Here is a 16,558-nt window from a genome sequence, read left to right as displayed (position 1 = left end):
TCATTCTGCCTTGACATCCCTCCACGGCACCATACTTTTATCCAAAGAGAAATATCACCTTGGATAATTGGGATTGTTCTCTTCCTCCAGTATCCGTCAACTTGCTTTCCTTGCTCTTCAGAAACAAGAAACTTCTCCTTGACAGGAGCCACAAAGCAGCTGACCCATCACACAGCTCTGTGTGTACCGCAACGCATCTAACAGCACGACTAAAAACAGGATAAAGCTAATTTATCTGAGAGCAAATGAGCCTTTTTCTTTCCTCAGGTGTAGATGGCCAAAACATTGCTTTTATCATTTCCTAAAAGAGTCAGTTTGCAAATTTATCAAGTGGAAAGAATATTCAGACAAACGTTTTACTTTCAAGCTGTGAATAAAGAATCAGGGATGACTTCCAGTGTTGTTCTCTCTCATTATTTCCTTTTGAGATTCACATGTGATTAGGCTGTTTGCTGTGGTGTGAGTGCAGGGCATCACTTTCTTGAGGTTTCCCTCTCACAAAAGGGCACATGGAGAGAACTCCTATAGTAATCCTCCAAGCTACACAGACTGGAAAACACTCAGAATAATCAGTCACAAACTGAAAAGCCACAGACCAAATCGAAAATCTGGGGATGGCATTAATCCTGACAGTAAATTCAAATCACCATACGCTGCTGGGGTGATAGCTGACTCTCTCCAGCTCAGCCTGGATGCTCGCTTCCATCCATGGAATCACATAGTACTGTGTACTGTGGCTGGCTGGCTGCAGTTTGCTATCTGATTATGCACTTTATTTAAAGCTGCTCTTTCCAAGAACCAATCAGGTTTTCTCATCAGGTCGCCTGTCTGTTTGGCTTTGAACATTTAACCTCACATGTCAGTGTCAGTCAGAGGCAAGCTCCTGCAGCCATATCTTAAATGGTTTTGGCTAAATGAACTTATCATATAAGGTGCTGGTATTGGTTCTCGTCGCTATCACCTTCTTCATACAATGTAATATCTCTTTAATTATATCACAGCTATGGGGAAGGCGATAGCTTATCATCAATTGAAACCAGAACATATAAGTAGTAGTATTAAACTAATAAAAGGCAGCATATATACACAACACATATTTTCATAAAAATTATTGTGGAAAAATGAAAAAAAAACATCAATATTATTTTAACATTTACAGATACATGCGCATGTCATTAACTGAGCAGACATCACTCAAAAATCCAGTCAAATAAAAACAATCAATGATTTTTTTAAAAGACTAAAAAATTGTATGTGTATTACTTCCATCTGTTGACAATGGCAGGCAACTTTAAGGTAATATAATGTCTTTTGAAAGAATAATAGGCAAGTGTTGCATATAGATGTGGAAAAATGCTAAAAGCTTTTACAGTGTGAGAGTGAAAACAAATCTAAAGGGTGTAGAAAGTACAATGTTCCAGAAAATTACAGTCACTTAACCTGTCGAGTAAAAAATGAGATGTGATGAACCATTTTAGATGGTGTCAATTGACCATTTTGTCAAGTCACAAATACTTTGATAGTGAATATGTCAGTAAAAGGTTCATTAAGATGTATTTGAAAACAACATGACCATGGAGGGACACAGCATTAAGTATCTCTGTTATGGCTCAGGACTTGGTCTGGTTTAATGCAGAAAAAGTTCACAGTTACTATGTGCTTTGGTTCTTTGAACCTAACAAAGACTAAATGCTGGATGCAAGCACCAGTCTGTGGCATGGCATTGATGCATGACATTTTGATGGTTTCGTAAAGGCTGTGTTTGCTTGATTGATTGTTTCTCTATTTACTCCACATGGGGTCAACTTATGCAGTTGGTTTAAACAGAGCTTTTATGTGGTCTTCTTCAGTGAACCCAGTGTGCTGCATTATTATAGAGACAGGCTGATGTTACTGCATGACCTAAGTTAGGAATCACCTGTAATTTTTATCAAACTGCTATAAAGTTGAGAGTAACTCTTTAAATTTGAAAAGAACATAGATTTATGGGAATACTCCCATAAATGATTAATGCTATCATGGACATGTTTGTTTTTGTAACGCTGCTACACACTTGAAGCAAACATTAGGTATAAAGGAAATGCTGGTGTGATTGATGGGCTAAGAGCATAGTCTTCATTGTGCCTTTGATCTGTGTGTAATGGGATGTAGCCAGTTAAGTGAGGGCCTCAACATGCGTGCAGTCACTGTGGTGTGATTTGGCCATGATTGAGCGAGACCACCGACGTGCTTCAACAACAAATGCTGGTTGGAAATTCCAGCTCTCAATGATATCAGGGGTAGGAACTGACAAATAAACTGAGCCACGCTAAATGATCAGCTGCATTTTGTCCTTGAACCTGACAGTTATGGTGAAGCTAATGATTTATTCTTTTATGGCTGTGTGAAACTGAACCAGCCTGGAGAGGTCAAACATCTTCAGTGGACACACAAAGAATTATATGAATGGTGCTCTTGGTTTGTTGATGTCCGCCACTCCAAGATCCAAATAATTTATTGATATCAAAACTTGAGATGTTATGGTCTTTTTAATGGCCTTAATTTTGATTGAATCAGGCCAAACCGTCCGACAGGCCCTTGACTGACGGGCAAAAATTGAATAAATCACCCACTTCATAAAATGATCTGGAGACAAGATGCTGAAAGTACTAATAGAAGAGTAAAGCTAAATTACTGCTTGTGGATAATGGACTAAAACTAGCCCCATAATGCATATACATGAGCCCCCCTTGCAGCTGAATGGGTTCCTGTTCTGTAGCAAAGAGCAGGCAATGAATCATATTGAGAATATTTTACATTTCAACAAAACCGATGGAAATTAATATTATTCAACAGATGACTTGAGAACAATGGACACTGATTGTGGAGTTCATTCTAATGAGAACATTTTTAATTGTCAGGGTGCACACTTGACTCTGTCTCCCTGACACCGTGTTCGTATTGGTATCGCGCACTCACATCATACCTGAAAAATAATCTTATGTATGTATTATTATTTACAAGCAGGCTCGGTACCTGTAGGGTCTTTGGGCCTCGCAAGGGACTAAAGGTATATAATGGCAGGAGACAAAGTTTCTATGATAGTCCTGGGTGTTTAATATGTCAGCACATATTCACCATTCACCTCTGTGACGATACAAGGCACCAGAGTTGGCTGGGAAGGCCTCCAGCTTGCAGGCTTCTTTTAATCACCCTTCATGCTCCATATTCACTATTCTCATGTGATACACATACCTGAGAACAGTAAACCCCTTTTCCTTGGGAGACAAGTTGACCTGTCACAGCACAAGAAGCAGGTGTAAATGACTAAATGGAATTTAGCTCCTTCGATTTTAGGGTCCTGGCTCGGGTCCCTTTATCCACGGCAGACGTTTTGATTTGCCACAGAGGGGGAAAGGCACAGGTGAGACAAATTTCTATTGATGCCGGCTCAGTTTCATCAGTTCTGAAGCACGATAGCAGGACCCCGAACCACATCACCTGTATGTCCTTTTTAATGCTATCAAATAGGGTTTCTGTTCTGTCTAGACCAAATGTTTGTTTCTGTATCTTGCTGCTTCACTGTAGCCTTCTGATGGATTTGAACAACAGAGCTGTCATTAATGTTATTTGCAACACTTACACTCATACGTACTTGTGCAAGTCAAAATGTCAACCACAGCAGCTCAATAGAAATCATTATTGCAACTGAGATTTCAGTTTCAATATTTAATAAAAGGAATAAATTCCATTATGAATAGATAAGTGGTTTTTAAATGTTCTTTTAATATTTTCCATTTTTTTTATGCAATGCATTTTTACTGCATGTCCCATTATAATGTATTTTTGATTGTATCTTTTAAATATAAATTCAATCATTTTGTTTTAATGTATCAATTAATTTTACAAGCTGTATGCCCCCAGGCCCAGCAGCAGCAGCAGTAGCAGAATGTGAAAGCCAAAAAAATGTGGCTGAAGAGGTTTGATCTTTCTTCATCAAAACATCAACATAAGTAGAGTTCAATTTATTATATTTTTATTTCTTTATTTTTCTTCTCCTTCTAAGGGGTGTAATGAAAACAGTGCCAGCAAGAGACAGTGAGTAATTGCAGGCCTGGCAGTGTTATCCATTATAGCTGAGAGTGCTGGGAGGAGGGTAGGCTCACCCACAAATGCTGTTCCTATTTACATTTAGACAAGCCTCTTTCTGAAGCCCAACCCCACTCCTCATGACAGGGTTAACAGTCTTTTAATCTGCCGTCGACTGGCAGAGTCACGTGACTGATAAGCTCAGGTTGTGGACAGTCGACGTGACGGCTGTAGTGTTGGTAAAAAAGAATAAAGGATAGACCAGCTGTAAAAAAAAAAAAGAAAATAAAAAGGTTTTCCTCTCTTGCTGGAATTCACAGGCTTTTATCATTTTTCACAAACATTAAAAGAATCCTGCAGAGTGGTGCTGCTGGGCTGCTGAATGTGATCCATCATTACATTTGTTTCCAGGCACGATTTATAGGCTTATTCATAATCACTGCATCCAGATGTGATTCTTACACCAGCATGTTACCCTCCATTCTTCCTTAGGTTTCAACGTATCACTCGATCACCAAGCTCATCATCTTACACTTGTTATAATCCAACACCTTGCCGTTATGTATAGTTCACTGTTAAACCAAAAAAAAGTTTTATGATGTTAAATATTTACATATTAATACTAAAAATATTTCAGTGCAAAATGAAATACACATGTTTGTGAGTGAAAAATAAATCAGCTTCACACTAGGTATGTGTATTGTGTATTTTTTGCAGCCCATGGAAGAGCAGTGTAGAATTAGGTGTGATTTGGAAACATACATTCAATATTAATAAACTTTGCTTCACCAAACTTAGCCAAACTTTGAATAAACAGGTGACCAGCACTTGATGCAGCAGTGGTGGAGCACCTTCAGGGTTCTGAGTCCTGCAGCTGATCTTGAGTCGCTCAATCTTACAGTTTCAGAAAGAAAACTGCAACCAGCATCAGCAGAGCCAAGAGCCCATTCCAGACAGGCAGGTTTAGAACAGGTAATGCTCTAACAAGGATAGGAAGCAGAAATCAGAACAGGCATTAGCTGCAGTTTCAACAACTTGAAACACAAATGGATTTTAGATTTTGGACAAGGACATTAAAATCATTAAAAACCATCATTCGTCTTTCTTTTCTTTCTGTATGTGTATGTATGTGTATGTATGTGTGTGTATGTGTATGTATGTGTGTGTATGTATGCATGTTCACACGTACACATATATTTGGATGTTCTGTGTGTGCACAGAACATCCAGGCTGGGCAGACAAATCAATTTAAAAATGCATTTGTTGCTAAAAAGACAGGGTTCTGCTGTAATATCAGCCTCCATTATAAAATCAATTAGCCTTGATGTTGCGTTGATCAGGACCAATGCACACCAGTGGTATGTTTGTATCTTTATCAAGGCTACAGTGTTGAATGGTCTGAGTCAGATGTGCAGTGTAGCCTTGACCAAACAACACGGTCAGAACCTTAAAAAAACAGACCCTAAAATAATACAGTTATTTATAAGGAAGCAAATTCTTACTTAAAACACAACTGACTCGATGGGTTAGAGGAGCAAATTAGGAAAAAGCTTGTTCACCCTCTCAACTTCCCATGCTGCTGGATAATAAATCAACTTTAAATGATTTGGCTCTTGAATAGCTTTGTGTGGCTCTACAGTGCAACAGCATCCATGGCATCCTGTCTTTGCATTTTTTATAGCTCTGCTCACCTTTAACCTTAGTTCTTCTTTTCCACTGCAGGACTGTCTGTGGGGCCTTCCCTCAATTGTCTATGAGCATGTACAGGAAAAAAGATGGGGATCTCTGAAACACAAATTAAAACGTCTCACATCTTGCACTGGATTATTCAATCTCCTTGATCAATTGTCCTGTTCTATGACCAATGATTCATCGAATCTACCTATAATTTTAACTTTTTAACGTGATCACCCCCTAAAATCTACATTAGCTCCAAAAAAACATTTCCATTACTGTCTCATACTCTCATACTATACTGAACTATGTGCACTGACTAAACTGAATTGAACATTAACTTGGTAAACGGAAACACAATTCAAACTAAACTAAACTAAGACTTTTTCTTTATTTAAGGATTTAAAGGTCCAGTGTGTAAGATTTAGATGAAAGGGAACTATTGGCAGAAATGTAATGTAGAATAATTCTCATGATGTTTTCTCTAGTTCGTTTCATCTAAATTGTATGAATTGTTGTTTTCTTTACCCCAGAAAAGTCCCTTTATATTTAAATACTTTATTTTTACATCAAGGGGGTCTTCTCTACAGAGGTCGCCATGTTTTTTATATTAGTCCTGACTGGACAAACTAAACACCTTTTGAGTTTTTATGACAATTGAAGCTACCACAGTTTCTTTTTCATGTTTGGAAGGAGATGGTAAGGTGAGGGGTGTTCAGCTGCAACATGCAATTCAACACTAGATATCACAAAATTCGACACACTGTACCTTTAGTCGGAAGTTGACGCTGAAATTTTCATGAGCTATCATTCTGCAGTCAGTATGACTGTACTTATTACAAACCACTAAAATAGGACCATTAGGCTGTTCTACTAAAGTTATAAAATGGACACATGCTGGTTAAAGGACAGAGTCTGCAACTGCATTTGGAATGATTATTATAATAATTAAATTTTGAAGGAGCACTCACACATTCAAGAATTCATGCCAGGTATGCTGTGAGAATCTTGTGCATGCATTTTTTTTTCCTGAAAAGCCATTTACAGTGATTGTATCATGTAATTTTGAAGGCTGTTGAAGTACACTGACACGTATGAAAGCTGCTGTATGTGAGAAGAGAGCCATAATGGATACTTTCAACTTACACTGGCACTCTTAATGGTACACTTACTCAGAGACTCGCACATTTAGCATACATGTGCCTTAGGATATGTGTCCTTGGTGATGCAAATGCTGTGACGGAGCAGTTGACGGAGCTCATTTGCGTTTGAAGATTGGGATCAAGATTGAGATCTCGAAGTATGAGGTGGCCATGGGGGAGATGATTGAAGTGCTTCACCTGAAGGAATCATTTTGAAAAGCAAAAACAAACTGACAACTCTGTATAGGCTTTGAATCTGTGGAGCATTGTTTGAATTTTAATTTAGAGAAAACCTATTATGTCACTATATCCATGCAAATATATGGAAGTGCAATGCCTCCAAAAAATAAACACAAATTGACTCTAATTATACTAATTATAAGAAATGCAAGTGATTAAAGGATATCACACATCTGCCATTGTTGTTGGCCTAAAGTCATCCATACCCAATTGTTAAAATATGTAGCAAATTTAACGAGAAAGGCACTTGAGTAGAGTGTGTGCCACAGCCTAGCCCCCTGATGAAACCACATTTAAATTCACTAAATCCACATTTTTATTTAGATCTGAACCAAATTGCACATATTTATAAATATCAGTCCCCTAAACATGCTCATCTGGATCCACACCACCATTTATCAGGTTCTTCCTAAAGTCAAGATCCAAACCTCCACAAAATGTCATGGAAATCAACTGAGTAGTTTCTGTGTAATCCTGCAAACTAACAAATGCAAATTAAAACATCCTCTCCTTGGTGGAGGCAATAATTTAATACCAAAGACAGATTTATAAACTTTCTACACCAATACTGTTGGTTTCCAACAACATCAATTTGCAAAGGATGGAACATTGAAAGCCTTTTTCAGAATGAGCGTGCTACATTTTGCTTCAAAGTATCTGGCTGGGAATGAAAGAAGGTGAGCAGTTTGGAGACTGAAGAGCAAAGGTAGTTTTATGAAAAAAAATTGAAACATAGCTTATGGTAAAACATGAATTAATGCTCATTTATATATATATTAGTGATGTGCATTTGTATAATTCAGACTAGTAGGTTCTGCCTCGATTTAAAAGGCTGAAATATATATTTTTATGGCCAAAAGTGGTACCAGTTTCCGACCCCCGTTTTAAACAGTATGTTAAAAAAGAAAACCACCACCAACAGTGAAAAAGGGTCATTTAAAAACAAATAAAATAAAGTTAAACTATTTTGATTCTGCAGCGAGAAGGAACATGCTGCTGTTATGACTGCACAGTGTTAGTGGAAAGTGCTTTTTGTGGCCACTAAAAGCACAGTGGTTGTCAAAGAGGCATGGTGTCACACAGCGTAACACTGCGCTAATGCTGTGAGATAAATTATAAACAAAAACACAGGCCGAGACTGAAATGCAGCCAATAGACACGTCGCACAGTGGATGAATAATTCAACTGCGTGTCTGAATGAGAACTTCTATTGGACTGTGCGATTTGTGTTTTGAGTGAACTCATCAGAACTGCTGTCTGCAGATTCAAGGTGATGTCTCCTGTGTGATGCTCCAAAACCGTGAAATGTTGGAAGAGGGTCATCGGATTGCTCCCGCTGCAGGAGCGCAGGGCTTCCTCTTCCTGGTTTGATGTAGGAATGATCGGTGGGAACAGACCATCACACACGTCGAGGAAATTTGTTTGAAATTATTCAGCTAGTCTTATTATCGCTGTGTGTGGGTGGCTGCCTGCGGTATTCTGCGATGTCAAGCCTGCATCAACAGTTGAAACACAGTGAGAATGGTGGAAGAGAACACATGCGGTGTGAGTCAGGACTAATTTTAAGATTTAAATGTGAGATTTTCCTCTTCGAAAATCCCCTGCGCTCTCACAACGACTGTCTATCTTATGCACGCTTAATCCAGCTCCTTCCACCACGCGCGTTCAGGAAAATATTGTTTAATGAATGTCCTGAAGGAGTTTTAGTCATATCAGCAGATCCAGCTGCTCCTCTTCTCACCTGACAGTCTCCGGGCGGCTGTTTGTCCCACTATTTCATCGTTGATACATCGTCCCATGCCACAGCAAAATTCACACTGCAGTCAAGCCCACCTTTGTCGTGATTTTGCAGTGAGCGAGGTGGGACTAGTTTGAGTGTGTGAAAAGAGAGAGATGGACAAGTGAAGGAGAAAGAACATGAGGTCATAAGGCGGTGTTATAAGATGGGAGGGAGCGAACAAGCTTCCTGTAAACACACACAGGGGAGGGCAGCCTCAACTCTGACCACTACAAGTTTAAACATGACATGAAAAAAAAACACAGAGCTGATGGAGTTACATATGATACAGTAGCTCTGTGAAGGACAGAAGACACAGATGGATATGTTTACAGCCCCAGTATCACCAAATGGTGAACGATTAACTCCACAGTTCCTCGTTTGCATTTATTTCACACATGACATGACACACAAAATGTCACTGAAAGTTGTACATACACACGTACATACACACATATTATTATTAACACATATTGATATAGACTTCCATTCAGACCTATTACTCAAGTCCATGACCATACAGCTACATATATGTATGAAATCATGAATGCAGAGAGAGAGAGAGTGTGTGTGTTTGTGTGTGTGTGTGTGTGTGTGTGTGTGTGTGTGTGTGTGTGTATGTGGTCCAGGTTTTACTCAAGCTGGTGTCCTTATTGGGACAAAACACAAGTCCCCATGATGTAAATCATTAAAATATACGGTGAAGACATGTATGAAGGTTAAGTCAAGGTTAGGCTATGGTTGATGTCAGGCAAGTAGTAACTATGGTAAGGTTTGTGTAAGGTTTCTCCTGAAAATCAGTGTTTACATCATGTCCTCCTTCGGACCTGTCAGGACCAGTGGACATCATGAGGATTAAAACCCAGCCCTAATGAAGCAAAACGTCCTTTCTGAAGTCCTGGTTAGGGACAAGACCAGTTTTGGTAGGGTTAAAGGGACCGAAAAATGAAAAAAAAAAAATTGGACGAGAGCATGTGTGCAGTGTGTGCATGTGAAGGATTTCAGAGGACATTTGGACTAACAACATGGTGTAAATGAGTCAAACTTCAATGTCGGGGCTTGCGGACACTTGGCACGTCAGGAGCAGTATGGAGACATGTTATCTTTTTTTTTTCATGTTTAAAGATGTGGTTGGTCGCCAGTTTCTTCAATTATATTGGATTTGGCTGCAACAGTGTTTATTTACCCCTGAAACTTTAAAAATGGTTTGTGAACTCAAACACTTCACCCACCCCTCCATCGTCATAGTGAGGAGTAGATAATGAGGGAATTTTCATTTTCTAATGAATTATCCCTTTAAGGTGAGGGTGAGAGTGTCTCATTCACAGCTATATAGTCTACAGCCACAGCAAGGCGACATAGAGCTGGAATTAAATATGTGACATGCAATTCTGAAAATGTCCGTTTATAAATTGTGGAGCAACTTAACGTCAGGAAATGCCCTCCACCAGTGCTTCGTCACCCTGCCAAGGCAATTTCCTGCAGAAAAGGTTGGTAGTAAATAAAGTTAATGTGCTGAGGCGGCAATGCTACACCAACATGCTGTTAAACCAAGACATGAGATACTGGAGTGATTCTTCCCACAATCGGGACGTGAAGTCCTGAGCCATAAATTAGGCTCAGATAAGGATTAAGACCTAAAAGGTGAGCGTCAAGCCTCCATCCCAAAACATGTGTTCAAAGTAAGACAAGACTGACTTCATGAGGAGATGCCCCTGCTTTGTTTCAAATGAGCTAAAATGGGTAGAAGTGCCCGTGTTTTAATGTCCCTGTACAAGGGGACGCAGCAGAGAAGGACTTAAAATGATCTTAACTCAATCACAAACAGTGCCATCGGTCACCGTGCACACAGGAAGCTAAAGTTGTCGAGCTCTGTTGCTCTGTGATGCTGAGAAAAGGCCAAGAGACCAGAGAGGTAAGAAATCGAATGCTTTTTGTGAAAGGAGAGCTGATGGTGTTTTAGGTGACAGATTTTTAGCCTTAGATTTAAATTGGAATTTAAATTGGGTAATTAAAATCAATTTAAATAATCTCACACTATTTTCCGTCACCTCCTCTGTGACACAATGTTTATAAGATGGCAGCGGATGGAAGGAAATCTGGCTCACTGCAAATTCAACATGGCATGTAACGAAGGCGGGGGGTAATGTGTAATGATCATTGAATAGCTCCTGACAGATTAGGTCTTTGAACACATTCCTTGTCCCAAACAGTCGTACATCTTAAATTAAATACCATCTAATTTCCAAAACTTTATCCATCTTTAAAGTTTTTGTATCCGGTCAAGGGCGGTACAGAGAGTTGTTTGAGCACTCAGAGCCACCGTACTTCTTAACACACTGCGAGCCACTGGATTAAGTGGATCACATTCTCACTTTTAATGTGCTGTTCCAGATTGGGATGATTTTGCACCTCCTTGATCATAAAATGAAATTCTCCTAGTTTTTTTTTTTTGCTTTTATCTCCAACTGCAACTGTTCAGAATAAATAACATAATAAAACTAACTGGACTCAGTGTGCAAGGTTTTTAGGTTTTTAAGCATTTAAAAACATTGTTATACAAGACATGTATATTTAAGTTTTCACAACACTGTTTAATTTTTACTGACATAATAAATGAGAAATTACAAATTTTACCCAGAAGTCGAAGAAAACTGGACACACTGTTTGTTTAGTGCAGCACAGATAATTATTTGAACACTTGAACAGGCACGTTTTAATTATGGAAATCAGACCACTGAGCATTCCCAGGCTCCTGGCAGCACAATTCCAACCACATAAACTATTAAACATTTCACCTGAGGTGACTGTGGCACAGTCCTGCATGATTATATTCTCATTCTCACTGATTCTGTCTTTCTTCTGTTCATGTCTTCATCTCTCCCCACACGTTGCCAATTTTTGCTGCCAGCATCGCCACCAGCTTACTTTGATTTGATTTTAGCCAGAAGGCTGAACTTTATTCCAGAGGCACTAATCCCTCTTTAATCATCTGGATTATTCATAGTCCCAAACTTCAAAATGCCCTGTGAAGGAGCAAAACGAGGAATCCTAAACTTAACAGAGGATATAGAAAAGTTTGTCAGATAAAGGGAATCAGAAAACACACACAGACACACACACACAGAGACAGACAGACAGATATACGTCTGAGTCCATTTTCACTACACAATATCTACGAAATGATTCTGCAGGATTTCTGGTTATCAGAGGTTGTTATCATCGACCTGGAGAACAGCTTCCTGAGCTGTCTCATCCCGGGGATTAAATCTTTCCAACCTTTTTTGTCAGGCTGCCGAGTGCTGTGTGGTTTATCCCGTTAATGTCTCAGGAGTGGAAGCCAACTTCTCATGACTGACAGTTCTAACTCTCAGACCTCTGCAACAATACACTGTCGCATTCTTCACAAAACAACTCTCCATTTGCATTAATCCGTGGTCGATTTTTCCTTCTGCCTAAAGCTCAGACCTTTTGTTTCATGCTGCCTGAATGTAAAACATCAATCTGTAAATTCTACAATTATCTTTGTGACCTAATTGCGACTTCCTATATCTTCTTAAAAAAAAAGAAACCTCACCATATCAACCTTCAGCTGTCTGAAAAGGGTACAAGCGCACGGCTCCCTGCTGTTCCTCAAACTGAACCGACCTGGACCCTCTCTCGTCTCTCAGCTACGGGACTGTGAACTACATCTGCTTCCATCAGCTCCAGCTCTTAAAAAGGACACCATGTCTTCCATGGTGTAACTGCCTGGCTAGCTCAATCGTAGAGTTTCTCAAAGTGTAACTTTAAGGGTGAGCTAAACTACACTTTAGAAAAGACTGGCTGTTTTCTACAATATCTACTTTTTATGAATTCAAACCTGACTTTGAATCTCTCACCAAGAATGAAGATCCCCTTTGAGGTTGAGGTTTTGTGTTTTGGTTAGTGTGACTGATTAGACCTTAATATTTATGATTTGTTAACCTGTTCAGAATCCCTTACGATCAGGGTGAACCTTTCTCCGATCTTTTTACCATCTGAAGTTTTTATTAATGTCCAGCAGGATGCATTGGTGGCACTGCAGAGAGGGAGACAACAAAAAGAACAGAATCCTAGCAAGCTATTCTAGAAAGGAAATTAACTGTGCAGAATAAAAAATATAAATCAGAGATGAAAAAATTGATTCTAACTTCTTCTGAAAGAAATGTAATGACTGTGTATTCCATCCTCCTGTGGGTGCTTGTCGAGATATTGCCATTCTGTGCTAGGGAACGTTTTTTTTCCAAATTTTTTTTACATTTACTATAACTCATGAAACTTCAGATGAGTGTGCTGGAGATTCAGCACACTCATTTGCGAATGTGATTGAACAGAGGGAGATTGAAAGACAGTTACACAACTACACACTCACACAATTAATACTTCTAGTGTGTGTGTGTGTGTGTGTGTGTGTGTGTGTGTGTGTGTGTGTATGTGTGTGTGTGCACTGGGCACTGGTTACTGGTTGCTGCTGCCAGATCCTCCTGTGCACCTGTTACTCATCTGTTAATCAAACACTCGTATGATTGCAGCATTTAAGCTCTGGCTCTTCCACACTGAGCTCCAGGTCCATCAGTCACATTAGCTGTGTCTCAATTTCTGACGTCAGCTGCATCCTTCAACGGCCGAGTGCACCGCATTGGCCGAACTGAAATGAGACGGACTGGACGGGTCTACTGTGTCTCCAGCTTGTCGCCTAGCAACAAAGCTACAGACGAAAATGTTGGTTGGTTGATTAAAATGTGTATGTACATATATGTACATGTGTACTGTTAGCTTGGGTCTAGTCTCACCGCTGTGATGCAATCGCTCAACTAATGCATCTGACGGATGCGGCCCATATATTCAGACACAGCTATTATGTGGTGATGCCATGGACAGCTACAGATTTAGATTCAACGTCTGCCTTAGTGTAAGGATTAATTACCTGCTCACGGACAAACAGCCATGTCCAGGCTGCATCTCATATGCCTTCGTTTGGAAACACATAGCGAATTCAAGTGGTACCAAAATAAAAACTAAGTTCCTGAAAATTGAAGTGAACACCATCTCAAGTTGGAACTCGGACAGTTGGCAAACATTTTGGTCCTTGAGTTGCTGAGTTGCAGACATCATCTCTTATGAACCGATTCACATCGTTCGCATTAAAAACCATCTTTGAACTTCTGTGACCTTGTCCAATGGAAACTGTACATCCATGCTGTGGCATTTTTTAATTAAATAAAATGTTTACTGGATTCTGGACCTTAGATCAGATCCCCAATTACTTGTTTACACATCTTTTACTTGAACTGTACAATTAACCTCTTAAAACACTGTCAGTTTCAGAGATTTGTGTTCTGATCCAAATCCAAAGGATAATCTAATTCCCCTTTTACACCAAAACTAGTGGTATATGCAGGTTTGTTGTAAATGTGGGTATACCCACTAAAAATGCCAATTGACTCCTTTCCATAGCCATAGTTCCATTACCTTTCTGTCAATTTTCCCTTGTGAGTAACGTTCGACGTCAACGACATCCCAGAAACTGAGAAGCTCTGATGTAAAAAACTATAAGTAGATAAACGTTCCTGTTTGCCAGACACTTTTTATAAGCTGCAAGGAAAAGTTAACTGCATTGTGAAAGACAAAGCCTTCACACTGTAATGTGGCCACACGTGTCCCAGACCACCTTCAAATGTGGTCTTTGTGATTGGATCACACACACGTCCTCAATGCTTTCACCTCTGTGATTAGAGCTGTCCACATGTGATTGGATCACCTTAGATTAATGTCAATGCCAAGTCTGAACAGGGCCTTTGTCCCCTTTCTCACCCTTTATGAGTTTGCAGGTCTGGGAGCGGCAGGGCTTCTTCCCCTTCCACCGTAAACGCCTGCACAGCGTGACACAGCCATCTCCCTCCTCAGCGTCTGGTCGGATGACTTCTCTGTAGCTGGCTGCCATGCATCTCGGTGACAGGAGACAGATGGTGTTTGACATAGGTCACCCATGCAGCACATTCGCGAGTCTTCTCCATCTGTGGCAGTTCTCAACTTCTCCACCTATTCATTATTCATAAACAAGTCACTGGAAAGAGTGTAATTGCCACAAATTACAGTCTACTGAAGCTTAAAGATGATGAAATTTAAATTTTTGAGACATTGTTTTAATGACTCATCAAACTCAGGAAGTGCAAGTTGGCATATGGCTAATGCAGATTCAGAAAGGCCATTAAACTATTGTCATTTCACTCTGTTTCATCATGAACGTCTGTGAACAGTTTCTTCCTAACAAAGCAAAATCATTGCAATTTAGAATTATATTTTTTTGACAGGACTGTGCAAAATGTTGGAAGACGCGCAGTGACAGGGGCGAGGCGAAGCATTTCACCTCCACTTCATTAAAACAAGGAAAGCTGACTTATTTTGCATAGAATATGTTGAATATCTTTAAGTGACAATGATCATGCCTGTGCTGAACACAAAATCACAAAAGTGCTCATATTCAAGGTTTTCCCCTTTAATAGTGTAGAAAGAAATTAGAGATTGCAGAGACGCTGTAATGACACCATGGTCCGAACTCACTTTCAGTTTTTGAAGGCCTTGTTATGTCTTTTTCCATTTTCTCATGATTTCAAGTGTATTTGTCCTTAAGTGGATAAAATGTTCGATGATCAGGTGTAAGACGGGTAAAGCTGCAGACTTGCACAAGAGTAACAACACCTCTCCACAGTCCATCAACAAAGGGACCTACCTTCAATTATGCTTTTTTATCACCACTTCTGGTCTTTTCAAATGGTGTGGAAACAATGAGCCTTCTCTCAATTTCACAACAACCTTGGCACATCAAAGCAATAGCAGACATTTGCGATTGTGCCTGGTAAGCATTTCAGCGCTAACTTTGCTCATGTTTTTGCAATAAAGGGAAATGAAAACAGCAGAGTCCAGACCCGATAATGGCCTGTACAGCTGCTAAAGAGGTTACATGAGTGAATGGGAGATAACAGTCTATAGCCACCAGAAGAGCTATTTCAGAGTTTCTGCAAGATACGAGGGGGCTGTGGTGCTGGCAGGCCTTTTGTTCCCGACCTTCAGTGCAGCGAGAGTTCCATTCTCTCCCAGCGTGAGGCTATTTCCCTCCATCAACAGCACACGTAAGTGCAGGCCCCACAGACAGAGATGAAGGAAGGGACAGAAAAAATTCTGATGTGCACACCAGCAGTTCCCCCAGGACGTAGAGGGACTGGTTTAATGTCAGCTCTCAACCCCACGGGTCTGACAAAGGAACAGTGTTGCAAGCACAATGAAAGAAGAATTGGTCTACCAGGCAGGAACAGATGACCTGGTGACTAAAGAATATGTCTGCAAATGTATAACCATTGTGTTGTTGTGAAAACATACACTATATCAAGTGGAGAATGTTGAATGCTGTTAGTAGTGTGGCTACCTGACACCAGCCATGTGGGTTGGTCTTGGTTCAGACAAACATCTTGAGATGATATGTGGTTTTGGATCAGGTTCGGTCACATCGGAATGGACAGAACGGAATCTAATGGACTTTTATACACCCAGTGTGTCTGTAATAGGGGAACACATCAGACTCGGGTCGGGTTCCGACACTGAAAACCGAATGCATGTCAGGTTGGGCTTGGTTCGT

The sequence above is a fragment of the Paralichthys olivaceus genome, chromosome 10 (genome assembly GCF_024713975.1).
Source record: "Paralichthys olivaceus isolate ysfri-2021 chromosome 10, ASM2471397v2, whole genome shotgun sequence".
In the NCBI taxonomy this organism is placed as follows: domain Eukaryota; kingdom Metazoa; phylum Chordata; class Actinopteri; order Pleuronectiformes; family Paralichthyidae; genus Paralichthys; species Paralichthys olivaceus.
The sequence above is the reverse complement of the archived record's forward strand: the minus strand, read 5'-3'. Positions refer to the sequence as shown.